At 31.2% G+C, this 19,213-nt stretch overlaps 1 pseudogene; it reads left to right on the forward strand.

Moving 5' to 3' along the window:
• Positions 1–2,221: 2,221 nt before the first annotated feature.
• LOC100814348 (isoprene synthase, chloroplastic-like) lies at positions 2,222–14,296 on the forward strand (annotated as a pseudogene).
• The last annotated feature ends 4,917 nt before the right edge of the window (positions 14,297–19,213 follow it).

Here is a 19,213-nt window from a genome sequence, read left to right on the forward strand (position 1 = left end):
ATGCGCATTTTTATTTCTGAAATCAAATAGGAAATTTTATATTTAACTACCAGAAATGAATAATTTACCTAAAATTACATTAGCATCTAAAATATTAGAGTAAATTATATTATATATTTAAGAACAATTTCATATTAATTAATCAATTAATCAATTAATTTAACATTAATATGTGTATCATACGGGTCATCCAACTAGTTTAAATAAATATAATATATGAGTCCAAGCAGTTGGAAGATATTTGAGATTATTGGATTATGATTTTAAAAGATTATTTTAATATAAAAAAATCCCATAAATTTTAAAAGATTTTATAGGAATGTAATGATTTTTAATATTTTGTAAAAGACTTTTATGATTAAAATTTTGTATTTTGAATTTTAGTGGATTTATAACATATAGATTTATAAGATTTGAAAATTTTATAGATTTGTAGGACATAAATTTTTAGAAAATCATTCAAAATTACAAAGAGTCAATGAAAAAGATAAAGAAAAGTAAAATTAATATAAAAATTAATTTTTTAATAGCTAAGTATAACTTCATGTCTTCTTATATATAACGTTTTCTTTATAAGCAACATATTTCATTGATGCAAAAACTCAAACACAAGGAGTGTAAGTGTTGGATTTACAAATTTTATCCAAAAGGCTACTAAAAAGTAACGGAGAAACTCGTTTCAAGCAAGGTAAGTGTCTATCTTATTCAATATTCTTATTAAATTCAGAAAGAAGACTTGCAAACTCAAAATCACTTTCAGCAACTATGTCCCTGATTGATCTCAGTGATGCACATGCATGTGATTCAACTTTTATTACTTACAGTTCAAAAAGTTCTCAAGACTGTTTAGGGATTTGGATTCTTCATGTTAACGCTAATTGATCTCTCTCTTTTATTATGGTCAAACAATATGAAATTTTCAAAGTTCAATAAGTAGTCAGTTAAAGTGACGAGATAAAGGAAAACTTAGGCAATCGGGGAAAAGAAAGAAAGAATTTGGGTGAGATTGTTTGATAATATGATATTTATATTTTCTATTAAAAAGTTTCATAAAATTTATTGAAATTTATACTTAAAAATAATTTATTAAAATTTGTATATTTTTAAATTCCTTATTTAAGTTCTAAAAAATCTTAATTAGATTATTGAACGCCTTAAAAAAAATTAATTACTTTGATTAAATATCATAAGACTTATTTTATTATTTAAAAATCTTAATTAAATACTACAAAACTTTTTTTATTAAAATAAATCTTTTAAAATCTTAAGTGAATACGCTCCCTAAACTAATAAAATGATATGCATGATAGGAAGAGACATGCACATATTTTTAGGAGCGTTTGTGGTTTGCGGGACAGTTCATGTTGGTTTTGACTAAATTTAGGGCTCAATTCAATCAAATTTGATTGGTTTGGTTCAGTTCGATTTTCACAATTTTTTTTTAAACTCAATTCAACTCAACTCATTCATGAACGATTTGGTTTAGTTCGAGTCAACGGGTTATCATTTAAATTTGATTTTCTTTTCTTAGAACTACTATTTTATGTTATGATTCATCTAAATATCTAATACAATTAGTACAATATTATCAAATATCTGAAAGTAGTAAAATTGATTAATTTAATACCACCAACATAATATTCTAAAATAAACTAATACAATTTAAAATAAAATATTCTTCAACGAGATTTATTATAATAGTTTGAATCATAATTATTTCTTACAAATTAATTTCTTGCAACAAGCTTTACTGCCATCAAATTCACTACAACCTGATTTATTGTAACTAGGTTTCCTGAAACACATGAACAAAACATGATTAATTAATATTATAAATATGGTGAAAAAAATAAATATGAAAAAAGGTGAAATAAATACTTGAAAGTAATACCTTAAAAGGTTCCAACACTAGTTCTAACACTTACAGTTTAGTTGGAGTCCCAATATTAATAATGTTTAAAATCAAATCAAGCAACTTTAAAATTTTTGATCGGTTAGATTTTGATTGGATCTATAAATCTAAACTCATGACTCAATTTATATATGAATGATTTTGATCAGTTCAATTCAATTTTAATTCAAATACATAAATAACGTAATTCAAATTGTTCGAATCAATTTACATCAATTCCGGTTTCCAAAAAGACCCATATATGTGAACACCTCTATACATTTCTAAGCATCACATATGACATATATAGTGTAGTTTGAAGAGTACACCATGGCTAGTGATCTATATTGAGCGTTCCTACCACACAAGTCATTTGTGACGCTAGCAAGCACGATACCCAACTTACACAAATTGAAAGACGTCCAGCGAATTACCAGATCAATCATTGGACTCATGAATTTGTCCCTGGGAAATAACCTTGCGGTAACTTTCTATTTAACCTCAATTTTCTTTCTCCCCACCCCTCTTATCTTTTGTTTTCCTTCAATTTCTTTGGTGTGGAATTTATATGCAAGGCCACCTACGCTGGTATATGGCGTGAAGAATAGTGTGATAGAATTAGTTAATTGTTTTCGTTAGGACTGAAAATGAGTCATTTGAACTCAAGTACTCAACTTGACTTAACTGAAGTTAAATATAAGATTTAATTCAATTTTTTACCTCTAACTTTTCAGTTTTTTTATTGAATTTTACTCCAAAAATTAATTTTGCCGTATTTTATCTTTACTTTTTTAAAAATTTGTAAATTTTATCCTTCATCTATTTGTTCCGAACATAATTTTACTTTTTACCCTAATTTTTTTTTATTTTTTTGGCAAAATTTGCACCAAATTATTTTATTTTTTTATTGAATTTTATTCCTAATTTTTTATTTTTTTGATAAATTTTATCCCCAACTTTTATACTTAATTAATGAACAGATGACAGAGGAAAAAATTAATAAATTTCTTAAAAATTAAAGGCAAAATGCATCAAATTAATTTGTTGGGAATAAAATTTGCCAAAACATAAAAAATTGAAGATAAAAAATACAATTAAGACTTAATATAAGCCTTTTTTTCCTACTCGAACTTGACTTGATTCAAATTGCAAATGATTTGGTTTAACTCATTAGCTCCATTTGATTTAAAATTATAATTATTTTACATGTTTTTATTTATTTATTTCACACAACAAAATAAAAATAATATAGATTAATAAAAAAAGTCAAGTATAAATATAGGTTAAAATATGTTTATTTTCTTTATAAAATTGAAAAAGTTTGATTTTGATCTCAATTTTTTTATTCGTTTTTCATCATCCTAAAATTAATATAGTACTATTCGATCTAGAGTTGTTCGAATGATTCTCATACTTATATGTCACTGTCCTTTCTTATGTATCATTCCCCATTGGCTACTCCCTTTGCTACATCTTCTTGCCCACACGAAGAAGCCGCAATGTTCCTTTGACCACGCCCTCTTCTTCCTCATTGGGTTCTTTGCAACACCCATGTTCCCTACCCAGAACCCATTCACCGAATTTCAATTGCGATAGAAGGTAAGGAGTAGGTCTCGATCGATATGTACCCATCATGAGGGAATAGACGAGGAGGTATTTGTTCTTGAAGGAGTGGTTGTCGATTGCGGCGGATCTACATGGGTTTAGGTGGGTGGCAACTCTGCATGCGAATAGGGGTGGTGGATGGTTGGTGCGCTAATGCGTTTTAGTGAGGGCATGGTTGGTGTTAGTGATGATGGCAAGTTAAGTTATTCCAAGAGTTATTCTTCATTCACACTATTAGGATCTGTTCATTTAAAATGATGTGAGATTCACATTTTTATAATGTAATTGAAAACTTTCATTTTAATTCACTTTCATTTTAATTTTTTTAAAATCCAATGATTCTAATGATAAATTAATCTTAACCATTGAGTTCATCTTGTTTATTTAACTATTTGAGTTTTTAACTCAACATTAGATTTAACTTATTTGGTTCATAAATTATATTCAAGGAATTAATTATTGAATCAAGTTTTAAAGTATGTTTAGTTTATTGTAAGACCTAGTTTTCACAATGAATATATTAATTAATGTGATTCTAATGATGTGTCATGCACGCTCACTAAGCGCAGGTTGAAAGACTAGAAAAAACAGCAGCAAAGCTAGAAGAGAATGTACGACTAATGATTAATGGAATGAACATGGAGACACTAAGCTTACTTGAATTGATTGATGACAAAAACAAAATTGTTTGGGGGCTTATCTACATGGGTTTGGGGCTGTCCTACAGGTTCGAAGAGGACATAAACAAAGCCCTTGACAAAATTGTTTCAATTGAAATCATCAAAGACCAAAACAAAAAAAGTATGTATCAAACCGCTCTGCTCTTCGGAATTCTCGGACAACATGGTTTTGACGTCTCCCAAGTTATAATTTCAACCTGTAATTGATGAATATGAATCCTTTTCACGTCTACTACACATAAAATTAGCAATTCGTACGTGTATATGATAAAATATAAGCTAGTTGAAACCGATGAATTAGCTTATTGAATAATTTGATCAAATTAACTTATAAATTACTCAAATGAGTTTATAAACTCCTTGAATGTCATACCAAACATGTATTAAATATATATTTTTAAGGTTGGAGAATTTTTTTTCCCGATGGTTTTGAAAATGTGATGTCCCATCCAAGGTATTGACTTTTTCTTGGAGGCTGATACGGTAAAGGCTGCTTAATCGTGTGGCTCTAGTCAGGAGGGGAATATGGTGAAGGATGATGTGTGAGTTTTTTGCGGGACTAACAGGGAGGATTTGCTGTACCTATTCTTGGGGTGTAACTAGTTTTGAATTTGGTGTGATGTCTAACATTGGTGTGGGGTATTTCTTTAGTGCAACATTATCTTTCCGAGGGGTAAGAGGATACTAAGAGTTCGTTATCTCATCTGACATGCGATTTGCTGAAATCTTTGATTTCATATGAACTATATTATTTTTCATGGAGAGGTGACAGATACACAGGTGGTTATGTGGTAGATTCAAACCTTATTTTGGTCGTGACTTTTATATATAGGTTATGGGACGTTAGCTTCTTCATTTGTCAACTGATGTTTGCAATCATTTGTTGGTTTAGACTAATTGCCTTTCTGCTTTTCTTTTCCGTCTGATTTTTATGTTTTTATATTGATATATTCCTTTTTAGGGTCACACTACTTGACACCTTTTATTTATATACCAATCTCATTTTGTCTTTCAAATATATATATATATATATATATATATATATATATATATATATATATATATATATATATATATATATATATATATATATATATATATATATATATATATATATATAAAGTTTTAAATTATTTTAAAAATAAGAAAATGTTAACAATAGTTATTAAAATTGATTTTAAGCAATTAAGTGATAATATTTTCTTGAAGAAGTACGTAAAATACTTTCTATTATTGAAAATCATACTATTTTTGAATGATTAGAATAAAATATAATTAAGAATAAACTGTCCACAGAATCAAGAAAAATAAACATCGAGGAATTTTCATATTATAAATATTTTTAAAGTAATTTATTTTTCCTTCTTATTATGTATTGAAGTTCCCATAGTAGGAAATCTCTTTTATTATTACTCATTTTATGAATTTTCATTTACGTTAAGATGATTGTGTGAGGTGGAGACGTTTTTAAGAGTTTCAAAAAAATTCAAGGCTGAAATTAACAAATATCTACAAGGAATGTTGAGCCTCTACGAAACATCATACTTGAACTTTGAAGGAGAAAGTCTTTGGGAGGCAAATGCATTTTCAAGAACACATCTCATGAATTCATTAATGAAAGAAGGAGTAGATGCGAAAATGGCAGAACAAGTTAGGCATGTGTTGGAGGGGCTTCCATATCATCAAAGCTTTCACATATTAGAGGCACGATGGTACATTAGCACATATGATAAAATAGAACCGCATAATCTCTTACGCAAAGCTGGATTTCAACGTGGTTCAGTAAACACGTAAAAAAGAACTAAAAGAAGTATCAAGGTGAGAGGAAATAGACAAGGGAAATAAAAGAATAATTATACATTATTGTTACAAGAAATTATGTGTACAAAATCACCACCTAAAAAAGGTTATTTTTAAAGTCATTCCTTAAGGTCTCCTTCAGGGTGATTTTGAGTTTTTATTTTTTTGGTTTCAAATGTAATTTTTAAAATAAAATGTATTCGACAAAAATGAAGTTAAATTGATTTTAACTCAATTTTAAAACACTTTTACATTCATTATTAAAATCAAGAAAAAAGTTTTATGAATTTATTTTTTTGGTTTAAAAAAACGCACTTTCACCACCATCATCATACCACCATTGTCGCCGCCACCACTACAATGTCATTGTCACCACCATCATCACCGCCATTGTTACCACCATTGTCATCACTACCACAATCTCTTGTTGTCCGTCTTCACCACCACCATTCTACCACCGTCACCACTACTACCACCATTTTGTTGCTTCCATTGTTATATTTACCATCGTTACCACTATTTCACCCCACCACCGTTCTATCACTATCACTGTCATCATTGTCATTGACACCATTATGTTGTCTTTATTGTCGTTGTTGTCGTTTCACTATTTTATCCTACCACCGTCATTGCCGCTATCACCATCATTTCATTGCTACTATCGTCATCATCTTCATTCCACCATTACTATAATCATTATTGTTGTTATTCCACTCACACCATCATCCTCATTGTCACCACCACCAATCCACCAACACAAATACTATTGTCACTATTGTTTCATAATAAAGCCAGATATGATAAAACAACCTACTCATTCAATTTGTAACATCTTTTAAAAAATAAAAATAAAAAATAGACCAAAACTAGTTTTGATTTTTAAAACTTTCAAAACTACAAATAAGAAATCACCTCGAGGCCTAAGTTAACATTAATGTAATGCTCTTAAAAAAATTAAAATAATCTTTTTAATAAGTGAAGCAGAGTTTTTATATATAACAAAATGTAGTTCTTTAGGTATTTTTAATATTATTCTTCAATTAGTATTAAACTTTAATGTAACCTTTTATTACGTAGATTACTGAAGTAAAATTTTAATTCTTATTAAAGAATAACATCAAAAGACATAAAAATTGCATCTAAGTTAATCCTTTTATTTACCAATTAAAGCTAAATACTAAAAGAGATTTTATTTTAGAAAAAAAAACTAAAAATTACCATATATTTGAGGAGGAATTCAAAAAATGATGGCAGGTAGAGTGTGCATTATTTTTCTATGAATCGTCTTACATTGTATTAATTAATTTAAGAGTTTAATGTTTATTTGCTAAAAGTGTAAAATAGTTTTATATTATCATTCAATCATAAATTATCATTTAAATTATTTTAAGATATTTTAAAAATCAATAAACTTATCTTATATAAAATGTTTGTTATTAAATGACTGTGCATAATCATTTTTCTCTTAATTTAATGTGTTGTTATTTAGGTGGTGGAGGGACATTGGCCTCGCAAGCAAACTGAGTTTTGCTCGAGACAGATTAGTGGAAGCCTTCTGTTGGTCGCTAGCAATGTTCCCTCAACCTCAATTCAATAACTGCCACAATGAAATCACCAAAGTGGGGATACTACTCGTAATCCTAGATGATGTATATGACATCTATGGTACTTTGGATGAATTGGAGCTCTTCACAAATGCTGTTGAAAGGTTTGTTCAACTAATATGAACAGAGGAAAGTTCATTCTAGTTAACTTTTTCTTTAAATTTTTAATGTGTCTATTTTCTTAGTCTGAGTTAATATAATTTTTTTCACACTTGCATCAGATGGAAAGTGAATTCAGTAAACACTCTTCCAGACCGCTTGGTATTGTGCTTAATGGCCGTCTATAACACTGTTAATGCCATGGTTTATGAAATCTTTAAAGGACGGGGCATAAAAATCCTTCCTTACCTCACAAAAGTTGTATGTAATGCAACACAATGAATTATGGGTTTTATTAATGATCATGTGCTAACAATATAAAATAATCCTTTAATCATAAATCTATGTTGGTATGATTTTTAATGTAATCAATATACATAACCTATTTTCTCATTAACTATTTTAGCACTACTAAAACTAAAATGTTTACTTGATTACTTTACAGTGGTCAAATGTGTGCAAGGCATTCCTCCAAGAAGCAAAATGGTTTTACAACAAAGTTATTCCACCATTCAACGAGTTCTTAGAAAATGCAAGGATCTCCAGCACAGCTAGGGTTATTCTTACTCCTTCCTACTTCCTCGTCTGCCAAGACCAAGACATCACCGAGCAAGCACTTCATTCTTTAATAAATTACCATGACCGTTCTCTTCACTCACCCTTGTAAGGCTCTACGATGATTTGGGGGACAGTCCAAAAAAATATTGAGTCCTGCTAAAATGTGCCTTGAAGATCTCTTCACTCACTTCATTCTTTAATAACATACTGAAATGTGTCTCTTGTAGACCTCACTTTTAAATATTTTATTTATTTATTAAATTAAATATAATTAAGTAATGAGAATGACAATTGGATATATAAATTGTTATTGTTTGAACCAATTTATATTGTACAAATTTTTTTCGACTATTATTGTTCATTTTTTTTTACCGTTCGTGCTTTTGTCATCTAATTTTTGGACCGTGTCACTAGTGCTTCCTTTCAGGATGTCTTTCTCCCTCACCCACCTTTTCCTTCCTTCTTTTTCTTTTTCTTCTCCTCCCTTTCTTCTTCCTTCTTCTTTTTTTCTATTTCTTCTCTGCCACTCCCCCTCCCCTCCACCTTCTTCTTCCTTCTCGTTCCTCCCTCCCCCTCCCCTCTGCGCGGTGACGGCCTCCCCTCTTAACAGTAGCTTGTTAATTAGTTGTTAGTTAAAAAAAGATGTTATAAGTTGTTAGAGTTAGTTTTCTTTCTGGTGTAACTAACTAACCACCCTCTTTCTCTTTCCTTCATATGTGTATAAATATCTTACGAATATAGTAATAAAGATCATGTAGTTATTTGGTCATCTCACGTGCACTTACGACATTTCTCTCTCATGGCTATTAATCCATTTAGATATGGTATCAGAGCTCATCTTATGAAGAGTTCTGCTGCGCACCCAACTCCACTTCTTCATTCTTCTTCTTCTTGATACTATTCACCATGAACGAGTTAACGCCAAACACGGAAAGTTATCTCTATCTCCATCCAAGCGAAAACCCAGCTGTGGCACTCGTCTCTCCAGATTTGGATTCCAACAACTACCATTCGTGGAGCAGGTCCATGATAACAGCATTGAGCGCCAAAAATAAAGTGGAATTTGTGAACGGAAATGCACCAGAACCATTGAAGACTGATAGAACGTATGGAGCATGGAGCCGCTACAATAACATGGTGGTGTCCTGGATAGTTCATTCGGTATCCATTTCAATTAGACAAAGTGTTCTATGGATGGACAAAGCAGAAGAAATTTGGAAGGATTTGAAGTCTCGGTACGCACAAGGGGATCTCTTGAGGATCTCTGATCTTCAACAAGATGCTTCATCGATGAAGCAAGGTACTATTTCTATTACGGAGTATTTTACGAAGCTACGCATCATATGGGACGAAATCGAGAATTTCAGACCCGATCCCATTTGTTCATGCACTATTAAGTACACCTGTTCAGTCCTCACCACCATCGCTCAACGAAAGCTAGAAGATCGAGCCATGCAATTCTTGCATGGATTAAATGAACAATATGGCAACGTACGATCCCATGTATTACTTATGGATCCAATGCCCACAATACCAAAGATTTTCTTGTATGTAGCTCAACAAGAGCGTCAATTATCAAGTAATAATTCTTTACCAAACTTCAACCTTGAAGCGAAGGAAAGTTCTTCTATCAATGTTGTCAAGATTGTTTGTGAGTTTTGTAGACGTGTTGGTCATACTGAAAGTGTTTGTTACAAGAAGCATGGTGTACCTTCAAACTATGATGGAAAAAGCAAAGGATACAATGAGAGGAACGGAAAGACGTGCATCCATTGCGGGAAAATCGATCATACCGTAGATGTTTGCTATAAGAAACACGGGTTTCCTCCAGGATACAAGTTCAGCAATGGAAAGGCGATAGCAAATAACATCGTGGCAGTAGAAGGAAAAGCCAAAGATGACCAAATACAGCGCCATGAGTCTCAAGAATTGGTTCGATTCTCACCCGAGCAGTACAAAGCGTTGCTTGCTTTAATACAACAACCACCTTCAGGAAACTCAGCACCTACCCAATCTCAGGTTGCCTCCATTTCCTCCTGTTCTCCTAACACCACGTCAGGTACACTCTTATCTTTCGAAAAAGTAAATTCTACCTCTTGGATATTAGATTCAGGAGTTACTGATCACGTCTCCTCCTCCCTAACCAATTTTCATTCATATCATCAAATTAGTCCCATCATGGTTAAACTACCAAATGGCCACCACGTTCATGCTACCCACTCAGGCACAGTGCATCTTTCTGCATCCATTACCTTGACTGATGTTTTATACATACCATCTTTTACTTTCAACCTCATTTCCATATCCAAACTCGTGTCTTCCGCTAACTGCAAATTAATCTTTTCCTCTACTTCTTGTATTTTGTAGGATACCAACACCCAAGCGAGGATTGGTATAGTTGAAGTGAGTCACGACCTTTACCAGTTCACATCAAAACCAGCAAACCCACATACTATATGTTCCACCATTGTCCACCCAAAATGTAATGTCATTCCCATAAATCTATGGCATTTTCATATGGGTCATCCTTCTTTTGAAAGACTACAAGTTATGCAATCTTATTACCCATTTTTGCACAATAATAAGAACTTCATGTGTAGTACATGTCATTACGCAAAGCATAAACGATTATCATTCTCTTCCAGCATTTCACACGCATCCAATAAGTTTGATCTTCTACATATCGACATATGGGGGGCATGTTCAAAGATATCCATGCATGGGCATCGTTATTTTTTAACCATTGTTGATGACTACTCTCGTTTTACATGGATTCACCTAATGCACACAAAAGCTGAGGCCCGCAAAATCATTATTGATTTCGTTGCATATATTGAAGCACAATTTGATGGTAAAGTAAAAACTATAAGAAGCAATAATGGAGCTGAATTTCTCATGCATGATTTCTATGCTCTAAAGGGAATCATTCACCAAACCACTTGTGTTGAAACTCCCAAGCAAAATGGCATTGCTGAACGAAAGCATCAACATCTCTTGAATGTTACACGAGCCCTTTTATTTCAAGCAAATCTTCCACTCAATTTTTGGTGCTTTGCACTACCTCACGCAGCATATTTAATCAATTGCAGTCCTATTCCTTTTTTGAATGATAAATCTCCTTATGAAAAGTTGTATGAGCATCCATGTGATATCTCTAACCTTCGGGTCTTTGGCTGTTTGTGTTACATTAGTACCCTTAAAACCCATAGACAAAAGCTTGACCCTCGAGCCCATCCATGCATCCACCTACCTCCAAGACTACCATCGTGCTCTCACTTCTCTCGCTGATACCACCTCGCCCAATGTTCAGTATCCTCTACACTCCATCTTGTCTTACTCTCGACTCTCTCCTTCGCATCGACACTTTGTCATGTCCATATCGGTATCTACTGAACCTAACTCTTATGCTGAGGCTTCTAGATTTGACTATTGGATTAAAGCAATGCAGGCTGAGTTACAAGCTCTACAACAGAATCAAACTTAGACTCTTACCAATCTACCACCACATAAAACAACCATTGGTTGTCGCTGGATTTACAAGATCAAGTATAATGCTGACGGCACCATTGAACGATACAAGGCACGCTTAGTCGCGAAAGGGTATACTCAAATGGAAGGTTTGGACTTTCTCGACACATTCTCCCCCGTGGCAAAACTCACTACTGTGCGTTTACTCCTTGCTCTAGCTGCTTTTCATAACTGGCATCTACGGCAACTAGATGTGAACAACACTTTCCTTCATGGGGATCTTAACGAAGAGGTCTACATGAATCTTCCTCCAAGCCTTGCTGTGGATAATCCTAACCTTGTTTGTCGCCTTCAATGTTCCTTATATGGGCTCAAACAAGCCAGTCGCCAGTGGTTCACTCAGTTTTCTTCCTTTCTTCTCTCCAAAGGATTCCACCAATTTCAACTAATCATTCTCTTTTCTTGCACTCCATTAATAACAATATCACGACCATTCTTGTCTATGTTGACGATATCATTTTGACTGGTAATAACCTTGATACTATAGGACATATCATCAAGCTACTTGATCAAGCTTTTAGTATCAAAGATCTTGGCACTCTGAAGTTTTTCCTTGGACTTGAGGTTGCTCGTTCTAGTCATGGTATTCATTTATGCCAACGCAAATACGTTCTGGATATTCTATCTGACTCCAACATGCTTGGTTCTCGTTCAACTTCCACCCCTATGGACTATTCTACACGATTAAATGCTTCAATGGGTACCCCATTATCAGACACTTCTGCTTCTTCATATCGTCGTTTGATTGGGCGCCTCATTCATCTAACAAACACACGTCCTGACATTGCTCATGTTGTTCAATAACTTAGCCAATATATGGAAAATCCAACCTCTGCCCATTCACAAGTTGCCTTTCGTGTTTTACGTTACCTCAAAGGCACCCCTAGTTTTGGTATCTTCCTCGCTGCTCAAGGTACTCTCCAACTCAAAGCCTTCAGCAACTCAGATTGGGCAGGCTGTCGCGATACAAGATGCTCCATCACCGGCTTCTCAGTTTATTAGGTAACTCTCTGATTTCCTAGCGATCAAAGAAACAATCTACAGTTTCTCGAAGCTCTTCTGAGGCAGAATATCGAGCCTTGGCATCTACCACGTGTGAACTTCAGTGGCTCACATATCTCCTTCATGATTTCTACGTCTCCTTCCTTCAACCTGCGACCCTTTATTGCGATAACCAGTCAGCCATCCAGATAGCTTCCAACCCTGTCTTCCACGAGCGTACTAAACACATTGAAATTGATTGTCATATCGTTCGAAACAAAGTCAATAACGATATGCTCAAGCTTCTTCCTGTTTCGTCTTCCATGCAGCTTGCCGATATCTTCACGAAGCCTCTATCTCCAGCCCTCTTTCAAGGTCTCTGTTCCAAGCTGGGAATGATGAACATCCATTCCCAGCTTGCGGGGGGCTCTTAACAGTAGCTTGTTAATTAGTTGTTAGTTAGAAAAGCTGTTACAAGCTGTTAGAGTTAGTTTTTTTCTGGTGTAACTAACTAACCACCCTCTTTCTCTTTCCTTCATATGTGTATAAATATCTTACGAATATAGTAATAAAGATCATGCAGTTATTTGGTCATCTCACGTGCACTTACGACATTTCTCTCTCATGGCTATTAATCCATTTTGATATCCCCCTCCCCCTTCTTCCTTCTCCCCTAGGCGCCGCGGTCACCTCTAAATAAGTTCATTTTTTGTTCTTCCTCCTCTCTTGTTTTTCTCTTCAACGACCTTCTTTTCTTTCCGTTGATTTCTGGTTTTTTTATTTTTAATATTTTTTTGGTTTTTTTTTTCCACGTATGTTAAAGATCTTCAAGGTTCTTGTAAAAGAATAAATTTTCCATCCTGGAGATCTCTAGACTTCCTTTATTGGAAGATCCACACAAGATCACATCTTGAGCTTAAGATCCTTGCTCAAGACACTAAAGTTGCTCTTAAGACCCTTTGTGTGTATATATAAAAAAAGAAAAAATTAAATTAAAAATATTAATAAAAAATATAAGAAACACATATTTTAAAGTTAATATCAACTAGTAATAGATTATATCGATCTTTAATTTTATCTATAAAATTAATAATAAATATTTTTTAAAATTATTTATTTATTAGAACTTATATATTAAATAATTATGTAACAAAAAAATCCGACCCCTCCTTTGATACATTCCTGAATCCATATCAAACTTCACGGCTAACATTGTGCTGGTTGTTCTCTACAGGAAAAGATAGAGAGGGGTGAAACCTCAAATTCCATTGTAAGCTACATATATGCACGAAACCGGTCTTTCGGAAGAAAATGACCGTCAGTACTACAAAAAACTTTGATTGACAAAGAATGGCAATACTTGAATAAATACCTGTTTGTGGACTCTATATATTCCCCAAATCTTTCATACAAGTTGCCTTTAACCTTGCCCGGATCGCTCAGTACACATACAATACGGAGATGGATTTGGACGACAAGACAATTTATCAAAGAGCAGAATTGAGTCATTGCTATTTGCTAGTATACCCGTTCCAATTGATATGGCATGACGATTATGTTAAGAAAGTGGAGCTCTGAGTTTGAGTTGATTTATTTACTCTTATATTTAAGTCTATTTGTTTCGAGCTATTATTTGCATTTCTAAGGTTATCTCCATGCATGTCATTATTAGCAAGGATTAGTAAAATGTCGGTTGCACTTAATTAAACTACTCATAGAATTTAATATTAGATTTAGAAATTAAGTTTCTCAAACATCATAGGATTTGTTAGGATTTAATTAGGCATTAAACAAATAAATATTATATTTGTTAACTCTATTTATTTGGGTCATCATGTAATTTTGTGAAATATTTATTAATTTTATCGGTAACTAAACTTTTTTGAAAATACAATAAATTATTTTTAATGAGATTTCTCTGTAGATCAACTATATTTTTTTATGTCCGAGACTTAAATATGTTATTTTGCTTAAGTAGTTTGAGCCTAATTCTACAGTGAGGCCCACATGTTAATTTATCAACTCAGTCTTTTACATTAGGCATAGAATAATATAAAAAAATAGATCCAAGAATTAAATATATTTTTCAATTATATTGCTAGTGGATCCAATTATATTTTTTAATAAGTTTCAAACTTAAAATTAATTTTTCAAATCAATTCCACTTCAATTTTTATGATGAAAAAATTAAGCGTACATAGCTTACTCTAAATCATTGGTTAAAAAAAAAAAAAAACTTACCCCTAATCAAATAAAATCATTTCCAATTATGTTTTATATTTATGGTTGAAAATCATTTATAATTTTCAGTGATTATATTAAAATCACAGCTAAATGAAATACAAATATATAGGAAACTTAATAACTACAACTCGTTCAAGACAATAATGTGCAAGGGCAATGGATGTCAAATACAAATATGATTTCTGATATATATCAGCAAGGTCTAACATAGATTGTAAATGATTGGATTACTTAAATATACTAATAGGAGTTTAATTCCTTGGTTGTATAAAACCACCTTATTAAGAGAAGTAAAATTTACTTTAGTAATTTCTAGTTCGCTGAGGTTGCTTCTTGAGTTTGATTTTTCTTTTTTTTTTTTCTTCTGGAAAATTCAACTTGCATATTCCAACTTAGGTCGTGATTTTAACTGCACAAATCATACCCCTTATTATGTTAGTAATTCTTACGTTAAAATAACTAGTGAAAAAATGTTTAAAAATTTAAAACCGTTAGATGCAGAACTGCACCTCATATGCATTTCAGGGGCTAATCTTCATCAACTTATTACCCTATGTAAACACCAAAACCCATAATAATTATAAGATAATTAATTAATTAAATACATTTTTAAGTAATTAAAAATGGTTTCCTATCAAAGGAGGTTAGATATAAGGGACGTTTGTTTCATGGAATCTTGATAGATTTTTAAAAATATATATTTTTATGTTTGTTATAAGTTTTTTAAAAAAATTCTTAGGTATTATTGATCCTTGCATGTTATAATATTTTTTATCATGTTTTATTGCATCTATATTTTCATGAAGAGGGAGTGGAAAAGTACTATTTTTTATCATGTTTTATTGCACCTAAAGGGTTTCTTTTCCGGATAGATATATTTATAATGTTATTCTTTACAATGTTTTATATTATTGATATGCTACAAACCTATAATTTGTAATATATTAAGAAATAATTTTTTTATCAACTATAATTTATTATAAACAATACATTATAAATAGTGTTTTTAAGATATTATGTGTACCTTTATTTTTATCAAAATTAATCAAATTAATTATTAATTTCATGAGGTTATGATTAAAAAAATAATATATGAAATATTATAATTCATTGAAGTAATATATCATATATTTCCAAATAGACTATATAAGTCATATTTATTCATATTTAAGAAAGGGAAAATAAAAACTTTGGCCTAATTCTATAATCATTGAGGATGTGAGTCTTGTTTTATAGAATTTAATTATGATAATGTTGTGAATGATTTCAAATTATTAATATGAAGTGAAAAAATAGAAGATCCGACTTTCAGTCATTTATTTTTCATTTTTTGTCCATCAGTGTTTTAATATAAAAATAGTAAATTAAAATATATATTCAATAAATGAATACTAATTTATCTTTTATAATTAAAAATATTGGTCTAGTGTAAAATTGAAGTTATGCAACTTTGACTATATATAATTTTATATAAAATTAAAAAGAAATGGTATTTATTAAGATATAATTTTGTATAATTACAATAATAATGATAACATTTTAAAATCTCTAAAATCTAGATTCATAATTTAGTTAAAATTATCATTTATTAGTGATTTTTTATCCCCACAATTTAAAATGTTGCTTCAAATATTTGATAACCAGTGAACACCAAAAACTGATCTTAATTTTCCAAGCAAAGTATTCAAAGACAAGATATCTCCAAGCAAAATAAAAATTGGATATGATATTTTGATAAAGTAATCAATTTTACTTATAACTATTTTTTATTTTTTTTGCTAAAAGGTCCTACTAATTCCAACTGCGTTTTTTAAATCCAAGCCTAGTTCTAGTTAGACCAATGACATATTGATAAAAATATGTTTATCTTTAATTTAATTGATTTTAAGTTAATAATAAATACATTCTTATATTTTTTTTAACCTTACACTTATCAAACCCAACTTTACCTTAGCCATTTTATCGTTACGTCAAATTTAAACATCACTTTAAGTGCTAACACTCAATACACTAAAAGATGATGTAATTTAGTTTCATCATTTATGATTTTTTTTATAAAAAAAATAGATGAGTTAGATCTGGATAATTCACGAGGATTAGACCAAATTTCAAGACTCAAAGAGCGTTTATAAAAATATTTATAGATTATCTATTAATAAAATTCTCACATTCATAATAGAATCAGATTCATGTCCTTATTCTTGTGAGATATAAATCTATTCTTTGTCAATTAAATTAACCTTTATTGGTTTGATGTTTTATTGTTCATGATACGCATTTGCTCTCCTAAACAGAATCTAACGATAGGATTGGTACACTTAGGCCACACTAAAAAAAAGTGTATTATCAACATATAACTAATTATTAATTACATAGTTAAAAGTTAACCCCCAATAAAACTTGTTGGTGATGGCCTCATCCGAAATTAATTATTGATTGTGTTGGGGTCCAACGTCCATTTCAATGGATGGCTCTCTCCATTGGCCCTCTTCACACCATCCTTTGAAATTGATACTCTTGTTTTTTATTTTAACCCCAACAAACATTAAGCCAACCTTATCCATGCCAATGGTCATTTCGGACATCGATGCATGCTTCAATTGCTTTTGGACTTAATTTCCCAAAGTCGAGACATCGAATATGTCGGTTGTCGGCGTGTATCACGAGGTCTCCAAATCAAATTCACGATTTGTTTCCTCTTCAGTTTTCTCACATTTTGTTCTCTCTCAAATCTATGGTCCGTGGCTTCGGAAAAGAGCCTTTTTTCCTAGGCAAGACAGATAAGTTGATAAGGGCATGAGGGACATTACTGGCAACACACGACAAGTTATGGATGGAATCGCGAACACCAACGGAATAAAAGGGATGTTGTTTCATTTACCAGGGATATTACTGCTCGTGAATCATCTCATAGGTGCAAATACTAACATTTCCGAAGTCATGTGAGTAGGGTTCATTCTTGGAAAGAGGGAGGGTTCTCTTCGTGCCAAAATCCATTGCAACTCCACTGTGCTAAGGATTCCCACGCCAACATATCTTTGTGTTACTTTTCTAAAAGCAATTTTCTATTTTTATAAGGAAAAACATTGGTGGATACTAATCTCTTGGTGGTATCTAGAGAGGAAAAGAAAAAAAAATGGATGTAAAAATTAATATAATATGATAAGAAAAAAAAACAATACAAATTGATAAAGCATGTGATATATAAAAATATCAATAAATTATCGCTTTTTTTTAATAAATTATGATCAACTTTATACAAATCTAGGTCAACTCAAAGTGATAGATATAATATATATTTGATCTGACAAAAGAAACTGATAAGAAAATATAAAATGTGATAATAAGATGTTTAAAATATTGAAATGTTCAAATATCACTATTTTATTGATAATTTAAAAAACAACTAAATGGTGCATATAATATAATATATATATATATATTAATAATAATAATATATATTACATTAATTTCAATGTACATGAATGAGTTATCTCAAATAATTTTGAGTTAATATATAAATAAAACGTGTTTTGTATAAAAGGAACTTTTTAATCCAACATAAATTTATATCTCTTTTTGAATTCTCTTTTGTCTCGCTTTCTCTATATATAACTCTTTCTTAAATCTCCACTTGAGTGACATCCTAAGCATATGTTTTAATAACCCATTAGTCTGCAAATGAAAATTAAGTAATTTTTTTATTATCATAATAATATTAGTGTAGAGTATTTATAGACTTTGATATTGATTAATTTCTATCAAGTAACCTAAGTAACCCTCACACAAACTAGTCTCCCGTTGCAGTGAAATACATGCACTTCTATAGTTTTACTCTGTCTTGTTGAATTCCTTCTGTCTTGAATTACCAATTTTCCACATTTATAACAAACATAATTTAACAATAAACAATATTAATATTGTTGTAAAAAAACAATATTATCTTTTACCAGTTATACGTAAAAAACAATAGTTATACGTAAATAACTTTATTCTTATAATGAGGGTTAGTTAAATTTGAACCAACTAGCTACTGTCAAAGCTTCTGACGACTGATCCTTTACCAGTTAATTAAATCAAATTACATATCTTGCATTTTCATTATTCCCTATATACAACACCTCATACTGGGCTACATTTACTTTATTATTTGGTCTCCTTCAACTTAAGTTTGTCTCAATAAATTCAGTTTGGTAATATATTTGATTTCTTTTATAGTATGT

Source organism: Glycine max, chromosome 12 (assembly GCF_000004515.6).
Source record: "Glycine max cultivar Williams 82 chromosome 12, Glycine_max_v4.0, whole genome shotgun sequence".
Lineage (NCBI taxonomy): Eukaryota > Viridiplantae > Streptophyta > Magnoliopsida > Fabales > Fabaceae > Glycine > Glycine max.